Source organism: Tiliqua scincoides, chromosome 5, assembly GCF_035046505.1.
Source record: "Tiliqua scincoides isolate rTilSci1 chromosome 5, rTilSci1.hap2, whole genome shotgun sequence".
NCBI lineage: Eukaryota > Metazoa > Chordata > Lepidosauria > Squamata > Scincidae > Tiliqua > Tiliqua scincoides.
The window spans coordinates 5638500-5651414 of NC_089825.1; the positions used below are offsets into that span (position 1 = coordinate 5638500).

Here is a 12915-nt window from a genome sequence, read left to right on the forward strand (position 1 = left end):
GGAATGTCCTCCCTAGAAAGGCTTCTCTGCATGAATGGTGTAAAGGGCTTTTCTGGAAAGTTTTTGAGGGCTGGTGTACAACCATACCTGTAGTGCCTCATGAGATTTGCTACTGCAAGGGTCACCTTGCTGTAGTTCTTTAACTTTAATTACTGCGTCTTTATTTGCAGTTTATTATGTTTACTATGTTCATTAAGTGTACGTGTTACATTGCAGTTTGTGATGCTAATTAACATTGGTCTCTGTGGATGTGTTTTTGTGGCAGAAGCAGGATCAGTGGCATAGCTAGAGGGGGTGCAAAGCACTAAGTTTTGCAGGGAGCTTCATTGCAGCATACAAGCAGCCCCTCCCCCTCCCCTTTGGAGCCATTCTGGGCAGTGGGAGCATTCCAGGGAGGCTTTTTGGGCACACCGCCTCATTTTGCTCCCCCTGCCCAGAATGGCTCCAAAGGGGAGGGGGAGGGGCTGCTTGTATGCTGCAATGAAGCTCCCTGCAAAACTTAGTGCTTTGCACCCCCTCTAGCTATGCCACTGCATAGAATGCAGCCTGGTACTGGGTCCCACTAAATCCGTACTGCCAACAGGCATTTTTCTCTGGCCTGGAAGGAAATGCAGTTCAGACCTTGCATGTGTAAAGCAGGGGCTCTACCACAGACCTCCAGCCCTCCCTCCCAAAATACACTGTTAATAAATACAGGAGATTCAATAAATTGAGAAAGCCCCTGGAGCTGCGTGTGGATGCCTCTGCTATGTGATGTGCTGCTGGCAAAGCCCAGCTGTACAGTGTTATTTCTGAGTCTTAGAAAATCACTCAAAGTCTATTCCCTTCATTATTATCACATTTCCATTCTGTTCCTCCTCCCAGGAGCTCAGAGGAGGCTTGTCATCTCTGCCTTCCAGGGGAATAGCTCCACATCTAATGGGTTTGAAAAAGATACTGGGCTAGACTGAGGTACACTCAGAGGCAGAGTTGCAGCTAATGAGTGTTTTGTTCTGTTTTTCAACACAACCATTTAAGGTTGCAAAGAAAACACAGGTGGTCTCTGGGGTTCAATACCCTCCTTCCTATAGGGTCCCACTCAGGCCTCTCCCCTCTTGCTTGTCTTGTTACAAGTGGAGGGTCCTCTTCCCACCTTTGGCCATGGATGAGAGGTTCCTCAGGTAGCAGTTGCAGGTCCCTGGGGTCTAATGGTCCAAGGACCCCCTTCCTTACCTGTGGAATATCTCCACTGTAGTGAGCAACTTGCTCGGAATCCACTCTGTCTCTACACAATGCTAAGGTTCCAAGCTGTGCCTCTTCTTTTAATGAGAGCTGAAAATTAAAGAGCCAAGCTCCCTCAGCCCTCCTGCCATAACTGTTGCCCTGCATGCTAAGCCATCCATCCATACCATTTTGCCAAGCTCGGGAGAAGAAGGGTGAGATGTCACCACTTTCCTGCTTCTCAGAATTCTAATGAACTCAGATACAGAGGGACAGTTTTTGTTCCACTTTGCAGGACGATTCAGGCAACCAGATTACAACATGGTTAGATGCACATCATGGTTTGTCACCATTTGGCCGACAATCTTCTGTTGCCCGTCGCCCCCAGATATCAGATAAGGAGAGATGTCGGATAAAATGTCAGATAAGGACGGCACACAAGCCCAGGAAAGGGAGCAAGATGCTAAGAGTAAATTGAGTTTGTGTCATTGAGCTGTTTGATTGATCTGAACATGTTGCCTCGTCTACATGCTCTTAATTTTAAATAATATGTTGTGGAAAACAGTGGTGCCAAATAGCCGAGCAAATCTTTCTCAATGCAATTCGTGGAACTAATTCAATGGCAGAGTTTGCTTGCTGGTGCATCAGACTGATCTCTCCTGCATGGATCATCGCTTGATGATTTTTGGACATCAAGCTAGTGGTAATCTGAAAGCTGCTTCTTCAGAACTTGACTTAAATCAGTGGTTATTTACATGCTGCTAATGCCGTGAGAATGGATGATGGCCGGATCCCAAAGGATCTCCTCTATGGAGAACTCGTGCAAGGAAAGCACCCTACAGGTAGACCACAGCTGCAATACAAGGACATCTGCAAGAGGGATCTGAAAGCCTTAGGAATGAACCTCAACAGATGGGAAACCTTGGCCTCTGAGCGTTCTGCTTGGAGGCAGGCTGTGCAGCATGGCTTTTCCCAGTTTGAAGAGACACTTGGCCAATAGACTGAGGCAAAGAGGCAAAGAAGGAAGGCCCATAGTCAGGGAGACAGACCAGGGACAGACTGCACTTGCTCCTGGTGTGGAAGGGATTGTCACTCCTGAATCAGCCTTTTCAGCCACACTAGACACTGTGGTTGAGACTGAAGGTTGCCAACAGATAGATAGATAGCCCAGAGCAACAAAAGATGAAGACCCAGAAAAAGAGCTTGGGAGAAACAGAGAGATCCCAGCAAGAAAAAGAAAAGAGAAAAGCTGCATCCATCTGTCTTTGACCAGTGAGATTCTCCCCAAAGGGAGGTGCACCGTTCCTAGAGGTACTGCAATACCAGGTCGATGCGTGGAGTGGATGGAGCAAGCCCCTGTTCCATCTCCCAGCTCCAAAAATCCATTTAAAATATAGTCCTCAAATAGAGGACATATCAGTTTTTAAACTGATAAGAACAGATACTACACTTGATCTTAGCCGATAGGCCAAGAAGCGATGCTACATGGCTGGAAAAACCCACAGCCCAACATGTGGCCACCTCTTCCAACTTCCAAGAACAGCGCTCGCCCTCCATGGCCCACTGGCACAACTCGCTCACTCTAGTTCACCGCCATGTGCAATCCATTCTACAAATGCGCCTCTGCACACGTGAGAGCTAATGCCCTCCTTTGGGGCACGGTTGAGCCCCCCTCTCTAGAATTCATCTCCCCGTGTCAATTTCATGGCAGCTGTCGAATCTGCATAACTCCACCCCTTTCCCATCATGCTCTGATAACCCTTTAATGGCCAGCTGTGGAGCACCATTCTTTTCTGCAGCTCATCCTTCCACCAGGAGGCAGTGTTGCCTTCCTATTTCACATGTGTAGCTCTGGTCATCCAGTTGTTTAGACTGCATAATTCTAGTTATTGGTGTTCAGTGCCAGCCCCAGAGTTCATCTTTTTCTTGCTCTCTTTTGAATATACATAGTAGCTTGTTAAAAGTACAGATCTGTAACATTTCCACAAACGCAGTTACATACCATGGTACCTCACAGGGTTGTTGTGAGGACAAAAGGAGGGGAGCAGCTGTGTACACTGCCCTGAGCTCTTTGGAGAAAGGGCGGTATAAAAATGTGAAAAATAAATAAATAATAAAATGGTAGCATCAAGTCTAATATTAAGTCTAATTTGGAGGCAGGCTGTGCAGCATGGCCTTTCCCAGTTTGAAGAGACACTTGGCCAACAGACTGAGGCAAAGAGGCAAAGAAGGAAGGCCCACAGCCAGGGAGACAGACCAGGGACAGACGGCACTTGCTCCCAGTGTGGAAGGGATTGTCACTCCCGAATTGGCCTTTTCAGCCACACCAGACGCTGTTCCAGAACCACCATTCAGAGCGCGATACTATAGTCTTTCGAGACTGAAGGTTGCCAACTACTACTAATGCTGAGGGTCACGCCCCCTTGTCCCATTCTCCAGCGTGGCTGGCCGTATGGCCAAACAAGAGGCCACTAGAACAGGTCCCTCCATGGAAGTCAGTGGCTTCTTTGGTCTAAAAAATGCTATGCAAAAGTTCTTCTGTGCAAACCCAAGAGGGACTGGCCCACCTTTGTCCGTCCACACTGTTTTGGATTCTGTGCTATGAATGAATTTGCCCTAAGTTTTGAAAGTAAGAACATAAGAACAGCTCCACTGGATCAGGCCATAGGCCCATCTATCCAGCTTCCTGTATCTCACAGCGGCCCCACCAAATGCCCCAGGGAGCACACCAGATAACAAGAGACCTCATCCTGGTGCCCTCCCTTGCATCTGGCATTCTGACATAGCCCATTTCTAAAATCAGGAGGTTGCGCATACACATCATGGCTTGTACCCTGTAATGGATTTTTCCTCCAGAAACTTGTCCAATCCCCTTTTAAAGGTGTCCAGGCCAGTCGCCATCACCACATCCTGTGGCAAGGAGTTCCACAGACCAACCAACCAAGTAGTTTCTTGAGCAGTGCAGCTATGGCTGGAGAGTTGCCTACTATACTGAAGCTCCTTGGTCAGGCCCTTGGATTCTGATGGTAAGAACTGGAAACGTATGCAAATATTTAAAACGTTTTCAAAAATGGACGGTTTTCCCCAAGAGCATGGGCTCAATCATTGTGCCTTCCGGCTTTTTACCCAAGGCAGTGATCGTACAGTTCCCCCAAAGACTCTCATTTCTGCAGGGCTAGAATAATGTTTCAAAAGAAGAGCCAAGGAGGAGCCTTCCCAAGCTTGCTTACTCAAGTTACAGCTTTCCCCAGGAGACTGTGCAAAGCTGCATTAGTCACTTTCAACATCTAAACAAACACGCACTCTTCCTTGCCTCTCCCCAGCCACCCTGCCCTTTTCCAATACACACCCTACATACAAGGAACGCCCTCTCCCGTGGATTGAATTTAGCCTGTGTGGAAATGAAGGTGCTCAAAGGAGCAAGGGTTACAATGAGGGGTAATTGCTCACCATTGGAAGACGCACTGGGAGATCATGGTTTCCTTTTGGGACACTGAAGCAAAGGTTCCATTTAGAAAGACCAGAATAAGCATGTAAGTCTCTGTTGTGGTGAATAATAATTTCCTCCTTTGTTTTTTCCCCAGAATGTAGAGTGGTGTGATTTAGAAGCAACACCCTTGAGAGGGTGGATTTGCTAATGTCTTGGGCTGGATTCTTTTTATATTAAAGAAAACAAAAGAAGGAGGAGATATATGAATCTTGCACCGACAATTTTTTATTCTGCACTAAGTGAAAATATTTTTTTTGGGGGGGGGAGACTGAAATATTCTCTGCTTTGACTTCCAATGACACCAGGCAGACATAAGACTTTGAGAAACATGACATCTCCTATAATGTTGAGATGTGGTCAACCAATTTGATTGACAACTGATGGATGGATGGATGGATGGATGGATGTTGACTGAATTTTGTAATTTGAAAGCAACCAGGTTGTTAAATGAATGAAGCCGCCCAATCTGGAAACATGTTTATTAAGCATAATTAGCAGTCACTTGTATTTTTAATTAAACATGAAAAGGAGAATTTAGGAGAATTTGTGAAAACGGGGTTAAGATGTGGACAGAAAGTTTAGGACATTGCTTGAACAGGCATGTTATACAGTACATTGTGACCTTACCGGTAGTCAGAATTCTGAATTGCTTAAAATGCGGACCTATAGCTGAGTTGACCCCTAGTTCTAACATTATGAGAAAGAGGGAGTGTTTGCATGTTCTCCAGCTCTACAATACTTAATTTGAGAAAGAATGACTAAAACTGCACACAGCATTCCAAGCGGGGTTCACCATCAACGTCTTGAATGGTATTATGGTTCTGGCTCTTATGTTTTCATCTGCTTCTCTAGTAATTCCAAATATACTGAATTTATCTTGTTTCATTGCTACTGGATAGATCAGCGAAGTTTTTCTTTCACCCTAAGATCTTTTTCCTGGGTGGAAACTACAAGGTTGAACCTCATCTGTGTACATGTAAATTTAGTATATTTTGTTCCATCATATTGCAGTTTCTTACATTATGGGCACAATCCTAAGCAAGTCTACTCAGAAGTAAGTCCTATTGTGTTCAATGGGACTTACTCCCAGGAAAGTGAGGTTAGGCTTGCCAATGTCTCCTTTGCTGTTCTATTGTACAGTCACTCATTTGGAGAAATCTTTTTGGAGCTTTTCACAGTTTGCTTGGGATTTCAACATCCTGAGTGATTTGATGCTATGTGCAAACTTGGCTACATCACTGGTGACTTTGGACTCCAAAACATTTTTGAATATGCTACATGGAACCATATCTAATGCAGCTCTGTGGGGGAACCCCACAGCTTGCTTCCTTCCCTTGTAAAACTGTCCATTTAAGCTCCCTGAAAGCTTTTCAACTAATCACTGATCCCTCAGAAGAAAGGAACTCTTATTTCATAACTGTTGCATTTTCTTAACAATTTTTTGAGGGTGTTGGATATTTTTAAAACTCTAAGTTCATGATGTGTTTTTAGATCATCTAGGCTGCAATCACATACCCACTTTCCTGGGAGTAAATCCCATTGAACAAAATATGACTTACTTCTGAGTAAACATGTATAGGATTTCACTTCTGTAGAACTTCAAAGAGTAGTGAAGTAGGACATCCCTTCTAGAAGCCTTGCTGATACTTTCTCTGCCAGGATGGTGGTTCTATATGTTTCTTTTTTTGTATTCTAGCCTTAATAATGGATTAAAATGGTTTGGAGTAATACATTGTTTGTTGTGAAATTTCAATATGCTGCTTGGACCTCATGGTTTTACCAAAATTTCTGTGAATGACCGCATTGAGGATACATATGAGTTTAATATGAAGAGGGAATTTAGGAGCATAAAACATTTAAGAGCATATTAGCCTTTAGTGTGTGAAAATCAAGAGAAGCCTATTATTATTATTATTATTATTATTATTATTATTATTATTATTATTATTATTATTAACAGTATTAATAAATGCCTTTAAAATGTTCGTTCAAATTCAAAGACAATTTTATCTCCAGAAAGGTGAATCAAGAAAGGAACCAGAATTCATGAATGGGTTTCCAAACAAGATTGGTTAAACCCTGGTCATTCCTATCTTCCAGGGGGTCAGCCAGTGATTGCCACGGGCCAAATCCAATTCCCTGATGCAACCCCTGAGCCCACCAGTTGCCAACTCCTCCTCCTCCTCAGCCTCTTGCCTGAAGCCAGGGCTTCTGAGAGCAATTTTATCAGAGGGCACAAAGTTTTTTTTTTTGGGGGGGGGCCCTTTCCCAAAAGGGGAGGGGGCAATGGAGGCAGGCAGAACAGGGTGCAAAATTGGGTAGTGGGAGGGTAGTGACAGCCAGAATAGTCTTTAGAGCCCAAGTGAGATAGGAAAATGTAAGATCCCAGGAACCTTCTGGGCCCCCTCCTGGGTCCCCTTTCTGGCCCTGGGCCTGGGTACAAATTACCCCCTTTACCCCCATCTCCTACCTCGGCCCTACCTGAAGCACACAGTAAAGAACAGGAGGGGAGGTTTCTGATTTATTTTCTACATTTATATACCTTCTTTCTGCAAAGGCATTCCAGGTAGTTTGCAATTTAAAAATGTGAAATCAAACAATGAGGAAAAGTGTTGCCTTAGGCCAGTGCTATTTTATCCAGGTGAGCATGGGCTTAATGGCTTAAGTGGCCTCCTGAGAATCCACATAGGCTGTATTGAAACTGACATGTGAATGATGGAACAAAGACATTCGAATAGGGGCCTAGAGATGTATGGTAAGCTGGGCTTGCCTTTTAGATTGAAGAGCAATTCATGATGTAACACTAGCAGCCATCTCACAGATTAAAGCTTTATGCAGCTCAGTGCTGATTTATTTATTTATTTATTTATTTATTTATTTATCCCCCCCCCCCCCCGTTAAAATAGTTGGTAAATGTTCTAGCAAGTGTCAGGATCAAAGTTTTGAAAATTCACAGACTTGGGCTGTGTGTCCTTGATTAATTTCACAGGGTGATAGCTACTTATTTAATCACGGGTTTTCAGAGGAAGAAGCTCTTAGAAGAGGGAGTTGGTGGAAAGGACAAGATGATTGCCTTGTAATTTAGCCTCAGGTTTCATGAAAGAGTCTCAGTAGTGGTGGCTCTTGGAGACGATTAGCTGATATAATTAGACGAATTGATGTAGAATAATCTATCACATTTGTATTCCATCTGTCCCTCTTCCAAGAGAGTATACAGGAAACTCAGTCTTCCATACCGCATGAAAATGGTTGGTTGGGTCCTTCTCAAAATCTATTCAATTAAACTGAGGGTTCAATCTTATCGGCCTGCTGTGCTGCTGGAACTCACCTTCTAGCAGCGCAGCATACTTTATGGGAATTGTGAAAGGCAGCACACCATTCTGTCCAGCTGGGCTGCCAATGTAAGTGGCAAGCAGCCACTTGCCAACAGTCTCTGGCCTGTGCTAGTAAGTCAGCACAGGGGTGAATGGGGAGGGAAAAGAATGGGCAGGAGACTGGGGCATGGAAGGATATGTGCTGAGGCCAGCAGGAAGCAGCCATGCTAATATCCCATCCTCCTTCCTGGCTTCCATCTGCTGAAAACTGAAAGTGCCTTTTGGAGGCCTCAGAATATCTCCAGGATGTGACCGGAAGGGGCTTCCAGTCATGTCTGGGAGGTCCTTAGAGAGTGTTCCGCGCCTGCGGAAATCGATATCCATGGGGGGGGGGGGCGCTGGTACGCTTCCCTTGCGGATACTGAAGGCCCACTGTATGCAAAATGGTATCTCTTTGCAATGGAATGCTCTAGACCAGTGGTTCCCAAACTGTGGATCGGGACTCACTGGTGAGTCACGACCTGATTTTTAGTGGGTGGCCAAAGGGTGAGGGAAAGATCAGATAACTAATTGCCTCAAGCACTGAGGCCATTCAAAAATCAGATACTGGAGCTGCCAATCACCCTGCAAAGAGCTCAGCTCCTGCAGTTTGCAATTATGTGTAAATATAGGGAGATACAAGGACATCTGCAAGAGGGATCTGAAGGCCTTAGGAGTGGACCTCAACAAGTGGGAAACCCTGGCCTCTGAGCGGCCCGCTTGGAGGCAGGCTGTGCAGCATGGCCTTTCCCAGTTTGAAGAGACACTTGGCCAACAGTCTGAGGCTAAGAGGCAAAGAAGGAAGGCCCATAGCCAGGGAGACAGACCAGGGACAGACTGCACTTGCTCCCAGTGTGGAAGGGATTGTCACTCCCGAATTGGCCTTTTCAGCCACACTAGACGATGTTCTAAAACCACCTTTCAGAGCGCGATACCATAGTCTCTCAAGACTGAAGGTTGCCAACAAGGGAGATAAATGTTTCAGGGTCTTTTTTTTCTGGTTATTATTACTTATAAATAAATAAATAATTTTTTTTTCTAGATCTCCTTTTTTAAAAATTCTAGTAAACCTAGGTGGGTCCTGATAGAGTGTCATTTTAAAAAGTGGGTCCCAGTGCTAAAAAGTTTGGGAACCACTGCTCTAGACTTTGAGTCCTCTGTTGATCACTTTGGTAGGCATTTGATGTGAATTTGATGTGACTTCTCAGAGAATTGTTTGAGTAAAAAAACCATCTGACATTGTAAGATACTAAATTCCACTGAATGTCAGCTATCAGATGCTGTAAGATGCTAACGGCTATCACATTTCTATAGTACAGGACTGCGTAACATGACAGGCCAAATATCAAACACGACCACGCATCAAATATTGAAGTTAAACCTAACAGAGCATCAAATACTGTTTTGAAACATTTGCCACAGGATGTGGTGATGGTGTCTGGCCTGGACGCCTTTAAAAGGGGATTGGACAAGTTTCTGGAGGAAAAATCCATTACGGGTTATAAGCCATGATGTGTATGTGCAACCTCCTGATTTTAGAAATGGGCTATGTCAGAATGCCAGATGCAAGGGAGGGCACCAGGATGAGGTCTCTTGTGATCTGGTGTGCTCCCTGGGGCATTTGGTGGGCCGCTGTGAGATACAGGAAGCTGGACTAGATGGGCCTATGGCCTGATCCAGCGGGGCTGTTCTTATGTTCTTAACTACAATTCCCAGGAAGCCTTGCAGGTCTCTTGTTATCTGGTGTGCTCCCTGGGGCATTTGGTGGGCCGCTGTGAGATACAGGAAGCTGGACTAGATGGGCCTGTGGCCTGATCCAGTGGGGCTGTTCTTATGTTCTTATGAGGACTATTGAGCAGGTATTCAGTCACCTGTAGGATAGCTGGATGATGATGTCCCCATTTTGCGGTTGAAGACTTGCCGGAGAAATTTTGGGAGCAAAATCATGTTGACTCTAATTGACCCCAGTCTATAGATCCTGCATGGAGCAGTGTTTTCTGAGCTCATCTTCCGCTTTCTGAACAGATAATCTGCAAGCGCAGGAAAAGGAGCAAGGAGGAGAGGGGGCCAAGGTATCGCACTGGCACAGAATGTGGATGCCTTCTGCTGCTCCCCCTTTCTCTCTAGCAGGAACAATAAGTGAATATAGACCTCTTATTGCTGGATTAGGGGCTGATTGAACCATAAAAACCACCAACATCGTTGCATCCTGTTCATGAGCCACCATCTAATTTGCCCATAGCACATAAAAATTGGGAATACTCTGTGGTGCCCCAAGCAAAGATGCAATATGATCCATCCTCTCTCTCTCCTTCTCAGGGGCAATTTTTGTACAGCACCTAGCAACTGTTACCCTGTACATGCCCAATCTTGTGTGATCTCGGAAGCTAAGCAGGGTCAGGCCTGGTTAGTTCTTGGATGGGAGACCGCCTGGGAATACCAGGTGCTGTAGGCTTATACCATAGTCTTTCGAGACGGAAGGTTGCCAACCAATATCATGTTTTAGCACTTTATTTTGAAAAATGAATTTTTGAATGAATGACTCAGTGATCTATAGGAAATTTGAGACAGACCAGTGGCTTTGCAAGGGGGTGCGGGCCGCGCCAGCTGACGTGCACAGGGGGATGACATCACTACTCACCAAAAAATTTTAAATCTTGGTATATTTGGATACCATCATGTTATATGCCAATTGATGAGTAATTTGATGCAGAACACAATGAAACATACGGCATTCAAATATCTCTATTCTATCAAAAACTATAGCTAAATAACCAGTGGGGGCAGGGTGATAGTACATCATCATGCCCACTGCCCCAGACATTGCCCCACACGCTGTAGGGGAGGAGGTCACTCATAGGGTATGACACAAACCCTAGTGACACCACTGAAACAAAAGAAAATTCTTCATACAGCACACAATATGTTAATAAAATTCACTGCCACAAAGTGTGGTTTTTGGCCACTGGATTTGATTTTTTTTTAAAGAAAAGAGTTAAATACGTTAATGGAGAATTGGCCTATCAGGGGGTCTTTGCCATACTAGTTAAATAAAACCTCAGGGGCCCAAAACATGTTTTAAAAAATGAATTTTTACAAAACAGGCATGAAGATTCTCAGGCTGATTTTCACCCCAGATATTAAATTTCTCTGGTTGTAGCTGTGTGGATGATCAGAGCAAAACCCCAGATTGTGTATCCAGTTGGATTTTCAAAAAGCAACTGTGACCCTTTGGCACTGGGTACACCGTGGCAGAAGAACCATGGGTGCTAGCTGGTGAGCGCCTGCAATACTTGGCACAGAGCGCAAAAGAACCATTACCGTATTTCCCCAGTGTCTGTGCAGGAGTGATATCAGGCCATACATAATTCAGAGCTAGTTTTCCTGTTTATCTCCCCCTTACTCCACCCCCCCCATTTATCCTGAACATGAAGACTAGCATTAAACCTCAAAGATGGCTTTTACTGTATTTAGGATAGAGAAAAGTGAGGGCTGATATACTGTGTGCTTTAAAACACACACACACAAACATCAAGGAAATCCAACTTCTGCAACCAGAAAAAAACACAATTCTGCAATCTCTTTTTGATTGTGAGCCTTTGAAGCAGGGACTTATTTTTCTTTCTATGCAAAGCCCAGTATTCATGAATGTCACTACAGAAACAATATAATAAATCATGGATTTCTCTAGGACATCACCAAATGGATGGGCTTTACTCGAATTTTTCCGAGATGAAAGGTCTGCTAGTCCTGCTGAAACTGGTTGCTAATGATGCTGAAACAGTAGGTATAGTAAGTTTATAGTAAGTAAGAGTAAGAGGGGGACAGAGTGACCAGATACCATGACCACAAAAGGCGACGAGGCACCCCAAAATGTAGGACAGCCAAGAAAAATGTAGGGCGTGATAAAATGCAAGCTAAAAACACCCGTATATTGATTTCATGTGGTTAATTTGAACACGATATTACTGATGATTACATCTGAAACTATATTACATATAATTTATTACATATCATTTATTAATTACAAGAAGGCTATGCACTGCCTGCAGGGGCCGAGTCACAGGGAAATGGAGGACATTTCTTTTCCAGGACACGAGGCTAAAAAAGAAGACATGTCCAAGAAAAATAGTACGTCTGGTCACCCGGGGTGGGGGGACGGGATAACTGAGATGTACAAAATTATGCAGGGGATGGATGGAATGGATAGAGGAATGTTTGTTTTCCTCTCTCACAACACCGGAACTAGGGGACATCCACTAAAATAAATGTTCGGAGAGTTTGAAAAGGAAATATTTCTTACCCAGCATGTAATTAGTCTGAGGAACTTCTTGCTACATGATGTGGTGATGGCATCTGGTCTATGTGTCTTTAAAGGGGACTGGACAGATTTCTAGAAGAAAAGTTCATCACGGGTTACAAACCATGATGGGTGTGTGCAATCTCCTGGTTTTAGAAGTAGGCTGCCTCAGACTGCCAGGTGCAAGTGCGTGGCAACAGGATGCAGGTCTCTTGTTGTCTTGTGTGCTCCCTAGGCATCTGGTGGGCCACTGTGAGATACAGGAAGCTGGACTAGATGGGCCTTTGGACTGCTCCAGCGGTGCTCTTCTTATGTTCTTACAATGCTGTTTTAAAAAGTGAGTCCCAGTGTTATGTTCTTATGAGCAACAGTTCTCTATTGCAGATATGCAAATGAGTTTAATAATAAAATATGAAGAGCATTTCTTTCCAGCAGTGAGATGTCATTTTGTTTGTTATATTGCAAGCAAATATAACATAGGAGACATAACATCCTTCCTATGTTACATTATCACATTCTACACGTTTAGGTTTTGAACCGGCTTTCATATCTACTCATGTCCTGCTTTATCC

The 12915-nt window shown here is 44.3% G+C and overlaps 1 non-coding gene across 1 annotated transcript; it reads right to left on the reverse strand.

The window, feature by feature from the left end:
- Positions 1–2489: 2489 nt before the first annotated feature.
- Positions 2490–2680, reverse strand: LOC136654865 (U2 spliceosomal RNA). The gene has a single exon (XR_010794617.1). It is a non-coding gene; the product is annotated as a U2 spliceosomal RNA (small nuclear RNA).
- Between the last annotated feature and the right edge of the window lie 10235 nt (positions 2681–12915).